General features: G+C 33.7%; 1 long non-coding RNA gene across 1 annotated transcript; it reads left to right on the forward strand.

The window, feature by feature from the left end:
• Positions 1-5,366: 5,366 nt before the first annotated feature.
• On the forward strand, positions 5,367-6,986 carry LOC143541677 (uncharacterized). Its single transcript, XR_013136789.1, has 3 exons — positions 5,367-5,493; positions 6,350-6,418; positions 6,725-6,986. It is a non-coding gene; the product is annotated as an uncharacterized LOC143541677 (long non-coding RNA).
• The last annotated feature ends 8,092 nt before the right edge of the window (positions 6,987-15,078 follow it).

Genomic DNA, 15,078 nt, shown 5'->3' on the forward strand with positions numbered 1-15,078 from the left:
AGTGTATATTAGATCTATGTGTGCGTATGAATGTGAATGATATGGATTGTTTAACTAATATGCACGTAATGTTATGTTAGTTATGATTGAAGGAACTAGAAAGGAAATGTAACGAAGTTAGAATGACATGGTATGATAAAGGGCACCAGGCCCTAATAATAACCGAGGTATGTAGGGCACTGGACCCTTATAATATCCAAGGTAAGTAGGGACTGGACTCTAAGGAGATCCAAGGTATGAAGGACACCGGATCCTTATAAATTCCGAGGTATGTAGGGTACTGGACCCTTATAATATCCAAGGTGTGTGGGACACCGGATCCTTATTAACTCCGAGGTAAGTAGGGTCTGGACCCTTATAATGTCTAAGGTAAGTGAGGACTAAATATTTTTAGTATCCTAGGTATGTGTTCTGTAAGAAGTATGAATGTATGGTTGAATGATAGATGAACAGATAAGTATTAATACGTATCTTCGGACGGGTATTGGTAAGTAAGTGAATGTAATGTATGTTAATTAACTAGAACTCACTCAGCGTAGCTGACTTTTAGTATGCACGCAGGCAAGTAGAATGAGGCAAGTTGCTTGATGAGGACACGTGGAAATAAAAGGAAGACTGGCATCGCTATGAAGAGAAGACACCCGTGTCATTTATGTTTTATGTTTAAGACTTATGTTATGTTATTTTAAGACAAGATGTTTATGATATGTATGAATGAATGACTTTTAAATTCCGCGAAATGTTTTAATTAACTCTGAATTTTACAAATTATGTGAATGAGTAAATCCAACCAGCGAGAAAGTAGGGCACCCGGGTCGGGGGCCTTACAATTCATATTTTTGTGATCTTCACATTTAAAGAATTACATATTTAAAAATTAAAAACTTTATTTTTTACCAAAAATAAATGTTTACTTTCAAGTTTTCACTATTTTCAAAAAGTTTGAATAATGTTTAAAAAGCTTAATACATTCTGTTTGTTTCTTCTTTTGATATATGAATTTCTTTGAACTTCTAAAAGATGTAAAAAATATATTTTACCTTACCCAAATAAATTTACCCACTTTTCATTTGAACCTGTGTACAAATATTTGGGGAATTTAATATTGGTCAACTATAAAGACAAATTAACCATTTCAAATTGTTTCACATTTTAGTTATACATTTATCCAACCAAGAAAGATCATTTTTTTTGGCTTCATATACCCTAAAATATATTATTGTTTTCTTTCATGAGTAATTTCTTTTAAACTGTATTTTCATGTTATTATAATCACTTAGATTATTATTAAGTTGAATCTGTATGTAATGTTACAAATGTTTGAAATTGATGAATACTCTTTAACAAAATGATATAACTATTTTGTGTTTCCAAAAATTTTTTTTCAACTTATTCAAAATTCTAAAAATATTCCCATTTAAAGATTCAACTTTCAAACATTAAATTCTTAATATTATAATTCTTATACCAATAAATATTTAATATTTCAACATGTCATTGTTTCCATAAAATGTTAAATAGTCTTTCAAATTCCAAAATCTTAATATAATATGTTTGTTTCCTCTTTTGATGTATGGCTTTCTTTGAACTTCAAAAAGATGTAGAAAAATAATATTGACCTTACCTAAATATGTTTAGCAACTTTTCATTTCAATCTATAAAACACTATTCATATTGGTCAACTATAAAGACAAGTTAACCATTTCAAATTGTTTCACAATTTAGTTATACATGTATCTAACCAAGAAAGATCAATCATCTGCTTTTTTCCACATACCCTAAAATAGATTTTTGTTTTCTTTCATCTCTAATTTTTTATAAGTACTCCCCCCACATGCTCACAATTTTGCACGCTCACATTTAGTGTCTCTTACTTGCATTATTCAAGATTTCTTCTCAACTCATGGAGCACGGGTACATTTAAACAATTTTTTTTATCTTAATACAATAGTGATTCATATAACCTCATATGTTTCACTGTTAATGCTTTACTCATTGCATTAATACTAATGATAAACATTTATTTTTGGTATAGCTTACCTGCACTCGGTGACATTACCTACCTGAAGAACCTTGACTTGTCTCGCCGTGACTATACGGTAAAGGTTCGGGTCATCCGGTTATGGAAACAACCCATGTACAACAATCCTAAAGAGTGATACTCTATTGAAATGATTTTGGTTGATGAACATGTATATGTTTGTTAAGTTATTATATTATTGCAAAGTACTTTTTAGAAATAACACATAATGATTTTTCATTTTATCCTTACAGGGTACAACAATGCAAGCCAATGTTCTTCGTCGCTGGTTTTCTCGCTTTGAGCATCTTCTGAACGAATCAGGTTATATTTATTTACTAATTACATTTTGATGTTTGATTTTTTTAATTTTATACATCTTAATATATGGCTGAAACAAGATTACTTATAATATTAATGTCACTATTATTATTATTATTATTATTATTATTATTATTAAAATTTGTTGTTTCAAATATATAAGTAACTATTCTACTAAGTATAAATGTATTATTTGTTTTCATAACCGGATCGGACATTGAACCGGATGAGTTACCGGTTCACCGGTCGAACCGGTTGGACCAGCTTGACTTAAAAATTCTGAAAAACATGTTAAATGAAAAAAATATGAGAATTCCATAATAAACCGGTTGAATCGGTCCGGTTCACCGGTCTGACCAGTTGAACCGGCCCGGTTCCCAAGTCGTATCGGTGCACCGGTTCGGACCATCCAGGTTTTGAGAAGCGAGTGAACTACATCGAACCGGACCGTTAAGGTGACCAAATCCCAGTCCGACCGGTCGGACCGCTGAACCAGTCCGGTTTTAAAAACATTAGAATTTTCAAGATTAGAACTTCTACTGTACAACACAATTGACTTTTTAGAAGATTTTGTCATTAACTTTCATTCAATTGTCAAACCGACTAAACCCCTGCTTCTTCAATATTATTCACAACAGCTTACTTTATGTAAAAAAAATTGTTGTTAAAACACTTTAGAATTATCCCCGCTGTTTTAATATTATTTACAACAGTTTACTATATGTAAAAAAAACTGTTAAAACATTTTAGAATTACACCGCTGTTTTAATATTATTTACCAAAATACTTTACATTTATCAACATTAATTTTTTTTCTTTCTTTATATTTTTATTGGCTGTTACTTCATTGTCAAACCTACTATTGGTTTAAATTAGGGCTCTAAACGAACCGAACGAACATGAAGAAGGCCTTGTTCATGTTCATTCGTTAAGAAAATAATGTGTTCACGAACGGTACACGAACACTTACTGAACGAGATTTTATGTTCGTGTTCGTTCATTAAGGAAATTAATGTGTTCACGAACGGTTCACGAACAAAAACGAACACAAATAATATCGGCAGAGCCTAGAGATTGAGACCGATAAATTAATCAATGTGAATAATGAAAGCCTGTAAATGAATTGAATGAACACAAACAAGGGCATGTTCATATTTGTTCACTTAACTTTAAAAGAACACAGACACTTAATCGAAAAAATATTCATGTTCATGTTTGTTTATTTAAAAAGGGTCATTTGCGTTCGTTTGTTTAAAATCTAAACGAGCATAATTGAACAAAGATAAACGAACATACATGAACAAATGTAAATGAACACAAACGAAAATAAACGAACTTAAATGTAAACACTTAAATGAACAAAAATTAACAAATATAAAACCTTTTAAGTAGATGACCTATCTAGATAATATTTAATTATTTTTTATTAATACATAAATGAACATAAATAAACGAACGTTCATGAACATAAATAAACGAACGGAACATGTGTTCATGTTCGTTCGTTTAATTAAACGAATACAGTTTTTTTGTTCATGTTCGTTCGTTTATTAAATAAATGAACACAAACGAACTTCCCTCCGAACGGTTCACGATAGTTCAACGAACGTTCGTTTCATTTACTGACCTAGTTTGAATGAATCCTAGTACAAGTATGTTCAAAACAAAACCAATCTAGGACTCTACTGTGACACAAACGTCTACCCTTGTGATGATTTCTCTGGCTCAACATATGGCTTTTCATTCACAAATTTTATGGGTATCGTTGATCAGAGTCTTCCTGAATATCAACCATTAGGTAATACAAAACCCTCATCTAATTTACCTCATTTTGTAACTTAAATTACTTATATGTGTCATTATTTTATTAATTCTTTTTTTTAGATGTAATTGGTTTTGTTGCGGATGTCGGTGACCTTAAGAAGTTCAAAACACAAAGGGGACCGATACAAAGAAACTAAATGCCATTATTCAAGATCTAGAGTTTGTCTTTTTCCTAAATCATGTTTATTGATTTTTTTAATCTTAACAATTTCTTTAAACCTTTTCCTTGATTAATTTGTTGAAGGATGAACAAAATTTACTTGTCATTATCCTGATACGATGCTAGAGCATTGGTAGAGTAGAGACCAAGATGGTGTTATTGTTATCATCCTACAATTTGGTGCATTGAAATACTATGGAAAATCTGCTTTTGTCAACGATTGCTTCAATGTTTCAAAACTTTTTATCAACTCTGACATTGATGAGATCACCTCCTTTCGAAATAGGTATATAACTTCTATACTAAAACATTAGCTTTTAATATTTTTCCATTTCCTTCTTTTGATCATCAAAATTACTTTCTTTTAACAGCCTTTTGCAGAACTCGGCTGGTTCTTCAAGTTCGACTCAATCCTCTAACATCTCAATCCTCTAACTTCAAGTTACCAAAAAGTCTTCCAAAGATGATCAGCCTGTTGGTGTGTTGGTTGATGAAGAGGATATTTATGAGTGCAAAACTCCGAGTTGCAATAACAATGTTATTCACTATTTGCAAAGGTGTTAAAATTTATACATTTTGTTTTCATAATTTATAGTTGCGGAGTAAGTTAACAACAATATATTATGTAGGCTTAGACTTCCATTGGTTGTTCAAGACTCAACCAGAACAATTTCTTTGAAATTGTTTGATCGTGACGCTTCCAAACTTCTCAAAACAAACGCATCATCTCTAATCGACAAATATGTCACTGTAAGATTTGTTTACCGTACGATGCGGTATTATATTGTATACTTTTAAGATTATCTGTCATTAAAATATAAATGCATATCACAGGGGGGTGATAACGCTAACACTCCGGTTGAATTTGATGTTCTTATGGGAAAAAAATTGCTTTTAAGATTGACATAGCACAATACAACATTGACAAAGGTTCCTTTGTTTTCGGCATTTCTAAACTAACGGATGATGTGGATATCATTTTCGAACTGGAAAAAAAGGCCAACAATTTTGAGGTATGACTATAATTTCGTTGTCGATTTAAGTTATATTTATTCATCATACTCATTTTTTATTAATCAATAATCTTATTAATATGTAGGTTGACAACTCTGCCTCGCTTAACAATGGATTCAATGATACCGAGTCACAAGGAACTGCTGACTTAAAGGTATTGCTTTGAAAAACTGCTATATTTTTTTCACAGTTTTATATCTTTATTTTTTAAATTTTAAACTTTATAAATTGCCTTTTGAACCATTTATCATGCATATCATATTGTTTTCAATTTATTAAAACTAGAGGTGTTCATGGTTCTGTTCGCGGTCAGTTTTTCTCCTTTACTTTTTCGGTCGGTCAGTTCCAAAATTTTCAAACTGGAGTGAACGGTTTGGTTTATGGTTTATAAAAAAACCAGACCGAACCATAAGATTCATATGTATTTTTTTATATTTCATATTAGATATTATTAATTATTTATTTCAAATCGGTGAGAAGAAAGTGAAGTGGGATATTTATTCATCGATTAAATTTGATGGATTGGGTTTTGTAACTTTGTTTTAGACAATTCATTGTAACTGAAAGTCTAAAAATCATATGCTATTATAGCTTTTGTGTTTTTAGCAGCTTTAAACTGTTATTTACATTTTTAACAGCTTTAAACTGTTTTAACTTTGATTTACATTTTGGATTAATACTTTTATGACATAGTAATTCTGTACATTTTGTTTTACCAACGTGTTTTTTTAGCTAACATGCTTTATATAATAATGGACGGCCTTTTTTTGTATATCGCGCATTTTAAAAAGTTCAAAGGTAGCCGAAACCGTGAAACCAAACCGTTAGTAATGATTCGGTTTTAGATTTCAAGAGTTTCGTTTTGGTTTTTGATATCAAAAACCGTTACTAACGCTCGGTTCACGGTTTGACTTAAAAACTGTTAAAACCGGACAGCCAACACCTCTAATTACAACAATATTTATTCATTACTCAAATTTGTGATAATAATAATTTGAACTATAATGTAGACTGGTAGTTCTGAAGATCTTACCATGGGATTGGATATTATCCAGTCATAAGAAATTGCCAACTTAAAGGTATGTTTATTTCATAAATATGCTCATGCTTCTTTTATGATCTAGGGTTTATGGTCTATGATTGAAACTTTAAAAACTCAATTTTAATAGTGGACTTTATAATATTGAGTGACTAAATATTGGTTTTGGTATTCAATTATTTAGGTTTCATGTTATAAAGATTCACATCTATATATTTTTAAGAACATATATATAACTAGCATTCTACTATATTTTGTTGACCTGATTGAAAAATACATTAGATATTTTATTTTCAAGTAGTCTATTATCATTTTTATGACACCATTTGTTTATATAAATGTCTAGGCTGGTGCTGAAAGTATAAATGATAATGCTACTCCGATGGCAACAAATGTGAATGACAAAAGCATTGGAAATACTCATGTGGTTGAATCAACAACATTTAAACGCAAGTCAAAAAATCCAGATTTTAAAAAAAACTTGCTTAGCAGTTATGATGTTGAGATGATTAAAGAATTGTCTACCAGTATGCCTCCTTCTGATGGCAAGCCAGTTCTCCTTACTCCCAAGATTGAAAAATGCTCTCCTTAAAATCTTAATGTTTTATGTTGGGCTGTTCTATTTTATTTAAATGTCCTTGCAATTAGGTTCGTCGCCTAAGAACTTCTATTTCACTTAGTTTCATTCCTAGGATTCTGTGTTATGAACTCTAATTTCCTTTCATTTTGTTGGAGTCATTCCTAGGATTATGTCTTATGAACTTTAATTTCTTTTGTTGGAGTATTTGATGTAAGACAATTTGATTAAAGTATTATGATGTTTTGGTTATGTGATGGTTTTGTTGTAACATTATTTTATTATATTTTTGCAACACAATTTTAAAAACTTATATCCGAATCACAAAAATCTGCATTCTTTTATAAACTTTTTTGTTACAAATTCCAAGTTATTGAATTTCTTACAAAAATTCCAAGTCTTACTTATTACAAATATTTGATTTTTACTAAGTCATTTAATTTTTTCAACAGATACAAATATCCAATATATTTATGCAATGCTCATGCGAAAGAAGAGGAAATTAAAATTGGATGCCAAAAGATCTAAAGTACTTCATTCCGATTGCAACGTCAAAGGTCATATTTTTAATGCATCATGATATATTTTTAATGCATCATGATATAAGTCGTTCAAGGTTTACTTTTGTCATTTATAATACAAAACTTATGTTATACAAATTCCAATTGTTAACCCTTAAAAATCTTAAAGTTCCTTTTTTTTATGTTAGGCCTACATAACATACAAAACACTTTAAACTCATTACCGGATTATGGAAGTTTCGGTTCTTGCATGACGGTCATTAGTCCTTATACATCAAATCCATATCAGCATACCAATATTGGTTCTTCAATACAGATTGGAAGCTCATTATCTAACGTTATAAATGGTACACATATACTGAATTTCTTTTTATGTTTTTATGTAATAACTTGTATGTTTTGGTTTTTTATAGATTCAAAAGAAAAAAGACTAATCAGAAAACAAAAGTTCGATACAAAAAAGAACAACAATTTTAAAGGTAAAATGTTTCTAAATACATTTTTCATATTAAAACAACATTTTACATAATCTGATTTTTTTTTCTTTTTTTTCTTTTCAAAAATAGCTTTGCACAACATTGAAGTCACCTCTAACAAATTCACAACTAACGGAAGTCCAGCCTATTGGAAGGAAGTTGTTGATCCTTTTAATTCAATTCCATATCATCACAACAATGTTATATCTTCAAAATCTCATGCTGCACATCCTCTATCAGACATTACAAATGATATAACATAATATACTTTACATTATAATAATCAATCATTTATATACCAACAATTTTCGTTTCAGCTTTACTATTCTAAAAATCTTTTTATACCATCTATATCATATTTATTTGTTGCTCTTTTAATCATTCATGTTCATTTTTTTCAAATACATACTTTAATAGTTAGTGCAAACTTCATGGTTTACAGTTTCAATTAAAAATGATGGTTATGCAACCCACAAATTGAGTTGATCCATCATAAAACAAATTGTTGATAGCAAAAAGGCAAAGATTAAATGTACTCCTGTAACATTTAAGTCTTCAATGACATTAAAATCTATTCAAGTATCACAAACTAAACAAGGTAACAAATATTTCTTTAATAGAACTTTGTACAATCGACTTCTAGAATATTTTTGCTTTTTAAATGTATATACATGGATGTTAAATATTACTTCACTTCGTAGGTATATGTATCTTCAGTAAAAATATTCAAGCATCTTCATCCAATAATTTGCGACTGAAGGGTAAATGCAAATCTAACAAAGAAAATATATCAACAGAAACTTCATATCTTACACCAGAAGAAGAAGAAGAAGAAGAAGAAGAAGAAGAAGAAGAACATGATGATAGTCTACTCATTGAAAACATTTTCTGGTAAAACAAAAGGTACTTTTCAATATTCAATATCTATTTATTTATTTATTATAAAAATAAGTTATACAACGCTGCCATACAATAAGATAGTAATAAAACTTACTAAACACCATTAACAGATTACTTGGATCATGGCGATCAAAGTCATATATGTTAGGCGTGTAACACAAAATTGTGGAAGGATGAGGTGTTACGAAGCAATCATGGAAAATCTAAATCAAGCTTTTCTCTATGTTGCGGTTTTGGTAAAGTTAAACTTCCAGATTTGAAGGAGACGCCATCCGATTATAAAAATCTTTTTAGTTGTTTGGATTCAAAAAGCAAACATTTTATGAAAAACATTCGTCGTTACAATTCAATGTTTTCCTTTACATCAATGAGTGGAAAAGTTGATTCGTCCATTAACAGAGGTAATGCTCCATTTGTATATAGACTTGGCGGTGAAAATTACCATGCTATTGGAAGTCTCCTACCAATGGATGGATCAAAGCCTAAATTCTCTCAGTTATATATATATATGACACTGAAAATGAGGTTGCAAATAGGCAAGGCGCTTTAGGGTAATTTCTCTTCATTATTTAGAATAAACTTATGTAAAAATTTATTTTTTTTAATCGTTACTTACTTGGTATTTTACATATTCTAATCAGTCAAACCAACAATGTGTCCACATCAAGTTCAAATACTATAGATCTTGAGATTATACAAGATCTGAAGGTCATGCTAGATTCACATAATGTGTTGGTTCAATCTTATAAAATGGAAAAAGATTTTTTTTAACAACAATCCTCATGCGGATCTAAAGTCACGCCTTATTGCAAAAAGACAGCAAGATGGAAGGACATATAACTTGCCAACTGCTTTCGAAGTTGCAGTTTTAATAGTTGGAGACATTGATAGCTCCTTTGAACCTAGAGATATTATTGTCAAGACTAAAACAGGTAAAATAGAATGGATCAGTGAACTACATCCTTCGTATGTACCGCTTCAATATCCGATATTTTGTCCATACGGTGACGATGGTTATAGAATAGACATCGGCCATCAAGATGTTTCGGCTTCAAACAACACTAAAAGAAATACATGTACAATGAGGGAGTTCTTCGCGTATAGATTCTAAGATAGAATTAATACTTTTTCTTTGCCTCTAAATGGAAGGAGGCTTTTTCAACAATTGATGGTAGATGCGTATACTATGGTTGAAAGCGAAAGACTATTTTACATACGCAATCAACAGAATAAACTAAGATGCGAGACTTACGGAAATCTACGTTCTGCTCAAAATCAGGGAAACAATGATGTTTCGAAAGTCGGTCAGCGTATTATATTACCTTCTTCTTTTACTGGTAGTTCACGGTACATGTTGCAAAACTATTTAGATGCCATGTCGCTTTGTAAGTGGTATGGATATCCAGATTTTTTTATAACAATCACATGTAACCCAAAGTGGCCAGAAGTTAAGAGGTTTTTTGAAGACACTATGCTTAAGCCAGAAGACAGACCTGATATTTTATGTAGATTATTTAAAATAAAGTTAGATGCCATGATTAAAGACTTAAAGGATAATGCAATACTTGGAAAGGTTCAAGGAGGTATGTTACATCCAGGGGCGGACCCACATAGGTCCGATCGGGGTCCCGGGACACCGATGTTTTTTAAAAATTACTTAGAGACGGTATATTAAATTTTGTAAGGACCCCATAAAAATTAATACTTGGAACCCATACTATTAACATTGAACTGGTACAGTGGAAAGTCCCTTGTTTTACTTGTGAGAGGTTGTAGGTTCAAGCCCCATCATACTCCTCTTTTGTTGTTTTTTTAATATCCTAGTCTTAGTTATTCAGTTAGGGTATTTGTGCTTTTTGTTAGTTTCTCTCATATAGTCATTATCACCATGCAACATATATAATGTTAACATGGATTTTGCATATTCTTTTATTATTTACCTTGTGTATGTGTAACATCCCGAAATTTTTATAATGATAAATAAAAGAAAGTTATGTTTAGTAATTTCACGTTTTAGTTATTTAATGTCGAGTAAGGAACGGGTCTTGGGCTTAGTTATTTTATGAACTCGGCCTGTCTCGACCCGTAGGAAGCCAACCGAGCCTAACCAAACCCGTAGTATATAAACGAAAGTTCTTGACACTTTCACCATTTTCACCAACTCCCTTTCACTCCCACACCCAAACACTCTCAATTCTAGAGAGAGAAACTAGAGAGAGAAAGTTCTCGAATCACAAATCCGAGTCCACAATCTTGTTCCTAATCGTTTTTGGTAAGTCCCTCTTGAAAATCATCCGTTTTCATAACCATTTTCGACCTCAAATCGAGCAAAAACTCCCGTTTTTGTAACTTGAGTTTTCGGGTCAAAAACCGCCTTGTTTTGGTGTCAAAATGCAAGCTTGTGTGTTTAAAAGTACAAGGAATCGATAGCCCTTTCAATCCCGAGCATTTCCATGTCAAAAACGTCGATTTTGGGTCAAAAATCTGGAAAATCTGGAAAACCCGTGGGTTTCTCCGTCGCCAGCTTGAAGGAGTCGAACCAGACTCATTCGATCGAACCAGTCGATCGAATCAGTCCATTCGATCGAATGCGTAGATCGAACAAGTCCAGTCGACCGAATAGGGAAGCAACCGAATGGTCTTCAACTCATTCGATCGAATGAGTTTTGTATTCGATCGAATGAGTGTTGTATTCGATCGAACGTGTTCCTATTCGATCGAACGTGTTCCTGTTTGATCGAACGTGTTGTATTCGATCGAACGTGTTGTATTCGATCGAACGTGTTCCTATTCGATCGAACGTGTTCCTATTCGATCGAATCAAGCCAGAACCAAGTTGTTTCCAAGTTCGCCTAAGGTTTAACTTCGCCTGAAGCGAAGTTCGTTTTTTAAAATGAATTAAAAACCTAATGGGAAATGTGTTAAGGCAGTTATTGAAAACGGGTAGTAGTAGTTAATTGATATGTGTAAATATTATACAGTTAGCCGAGCCCAGTTAAAGAAAGGAATTACAATCAACGGAGAACGTAACCGTATTCAGGTGAGTTTCTAGCCCCCTTATGTGTTATGTTTTCGGGGCTGTGTGCATACTCAATATGTTTGTTAATACACTTATCCTACGAGATAAGTGTATGCCTTATGTGAATGATATGATATGTATGAATGATTGCTTGATGTTACGTGAACGATCTTCGGATATTGCACGTACTGTCAGGTTGTAACGCCAGGTGTAAGGTAAGTATGATATGTATGTTTACGTGTATGAACGTGATAAAGATAATAAAAGAAAGAAATGATAATGTATGGTTGTATGGTAACGAAGAGGGAACCGAGCCCTAATAATACTCGAGGAAAGAGGGTACCGAGCCCTAATAATACTCGAGGAAGGAGGGTACCGAGCCCTAATAATACTCGAGGAAAGAGGGTACCGAGCCCTAATAATACTCGAGGAAGGAGGGTACCGAGCCCTAATAATACTCGAGGAAAGAGGGTACCGAGCCCTAATAATACTCGAGGAAGGAGGGTACCGAGCCCTAATAATACTCGAGGAATGTAGGGCGTAATGCTCTTTATAACGTAAGATATGACAGTAAGTTAATACAGTATGAAAGTATGAAAGTATGAATGAAAGAACATTATGTTATGTGAATGGTATGATTATGTGATTATCTAGAACTCACTCAGCGTAGCTGACTTTTAGTATGCACGCAGGTGAGTAGAATGAGGCAGCTCGCTTGAGGGGACACATGGCACTGAACGAGAGTCTGGCATCTGAAGACTTATGATGTTTTAATTTAATGCTTTAATGTTGAAAGACAAAGAATGTTTTGAGACAAGTTATGAATTATGCAAAGTTTTATGAAAGTTTTATATTCCGCGTAAATGTTTTAATTAACTCTGATATTTAGAACTGTGTTTATGAGTAAATCCAACGCGAAAGTAGGGCTTCCGGTAACGGGGCCTTACAAGTTGGTATCAGAGCCAGGTTCGAGAGATTTAAGCATCCTACATGCTTAGACTCGAACAGAGTATGAGATATAAGTAAGAAAGGAAAGAAGATGCCAGTTCAAGAATGCCATGTGTTGCTCAAGCAAGAACAGTAAAGGTAAGGTGTATGATTAAATGATATATGTTAATGAGAAAAGAAAGATATGTGAACGTCAGGGATAGGAATAATTGATTGTTTGATTTGACAAACTGCTTAAGTAGAACCGGCAAAAATAGACTCATAAAGGGAAGTGTATAGGACACGGAAAGTAACGTGATCAGCTAATCACAACTGGCCACTGTTATTACCTGTTAGCCTTGCTATCCTTGTACTAAATAGTTCCTTGAGTGATGATGTTTGTGTTTTCCATTTAAGGATACTAATGGCTGGAGCAAGAAGGTTTGTTGGAAAGGGAGGTCACACTGGACGTCCTCTTGGATTACGCGTTGTCCGAAAACCTTCTGAAGAACTAGTTACTACCTCGAGAAAGGAGAAAAGTGAAACTTTGCAAGGACCAAGCAGCGATGAAGGATATCAGCTGGATCCTGCTGTTCGATTTGCCATTTCCTACGCTGTAGCTGCTACAGAGAAGAAATTTCGTACTGACAGGTCTGCTGAAAACCATGCAAGGGCCACTTTGAAGGCAGGAAAGGACAGTGAGAGTGGTGATGATGAAAAGGGAGGAGCGAAAGGAACCAAAAGATCTGTAGATGTCGTGGAGTATGCTGGGAAAAAGATACCAAGGGTCGCGGGAAGGGAAACGTGCAAAGTGTGCGGGAAGATGCACCTAGGTGAATGCAAGGCTGGTCCAAATCAGTGCTACCGATGTGGGAAGAAGGGACACATAACTCGTGATTGCACCGAGGACCAGAAATGTTATAAGTGTGGTAAGTCGGGTCACTTTGCTAGGGATTGTGGGGAAACAAGAACGGTGGGGGGAGAGAAGGAAAAGAAATGGGCTACCTCTACTAAGCGGTCTGGCGTGATGGTGACAACAACTGATGAGAGGAAGGCCAAGGGTGGGAACAAGGATACATGTGAGACATGTGGGCGAGTGCACCAGGGAGAATGCAAGACTGGGACAGACAGGTGCTATCGGTGTGGAAAGAGTGGGCATTATTCTCGAGAATGCCCTGATCGTCCAAAGTGCTTCAAATGCGGAAAAGCTGACCACATGGCTAGGGATTGCAAGGAATCAGGGGCGGTAGGTGCGAAAGGATGAAGACTTTGGGAAACTGCAGAGAGGAACACCTGATGAAGGAATAATTGCTCATGCAATGGTTCTATTAAATTACATTTGCTTAAGAACTTGTTTTGTGTTAAGGTTTAAAACTTATGTTTATCTGTGGTGTGTAATTATTTTGAGTTTGGTTAAGAATGATTATTATGTTATGGTGAAATGTTGATTTAGACAATAGTGTTAAAAGTACTAATCGAAACCCTTAGAAGGATGAGATGAGTCTTGGTGCATCGAGGGTCTCATGGACAAGCTACCTTAAATAGCTAAAACACATGACCACCATTCGATGACTGCAAAGCCGGAAGTAAGAAGGGTAACTCAGAAAGCGAAGGCGATTCAATAAAGCGTGTAAATATAAGAAGTTTTCCTTTTATAGGGAATAAGTTAGGTTTCGGGGACGAAACCTCTTTAAGGAGGGAAGACTTGTAACATCCCGAAATTTTTATAATGATAAATAAAAGAAAGTTATGTTTAGTAATTTCACGTTTTAGTTATTTAATGTCGAGTAAGGAACGGGTCTTGGGCTTAGTTATTTTATGAACTCGGCCTGTCTCGACCCGTAGGAAGCCAACCGAGCCTAACCAAACCCGTAGTATATAAACGAAAGTTCTTGACACTTTCACCATTTTCACCAACTCCCTTTCACTCCCACACCCAAACACTCTCAATTCTAGAGAGAGAAACTAGAGAGAGAAAGTTCTCGAATCACAAATCCGAGTCCACAATCTTGTTCCTAATCGTTTTTGGTAAGTCCCTCTTGAAAATCATCCGTTTTCATAACCATTTTCGACCTCAAATCGAGCAAAAACTCCCGTTTTTGTAACTTGAGTTTTCGGGTCAAAAACCGCCTTGTTTTGGTGTCAAAATGCAAGCTTGTGTGTTTAAAAGTACAAGGAATCGATAGCCCTTTCAATCCCGAGCATTTCCATGTCAAAAACGTCGATTTTGGGTCAAAAATCTGGAAAATCTGGAAAACCCGTGGGTTTCTCCGTCGCCAG

This window comes from Bidens hawaiensis, unplaced genomic scaffold, assembly GCF_021521415.1.
Source record: "Bidens hawaiensis isolate Kalapana, Puna unplaced genomic scaffold, B.hawaiensis_p1.1 tig00012635_1, whole genome shotgun sequence".
Lineage (NCBI taxonomy): Eukaryota > Viridiplantae > Streptophyta > Magnoliopsida > Asterales > Asteraceae > Bidens > Bidens hawaiensis.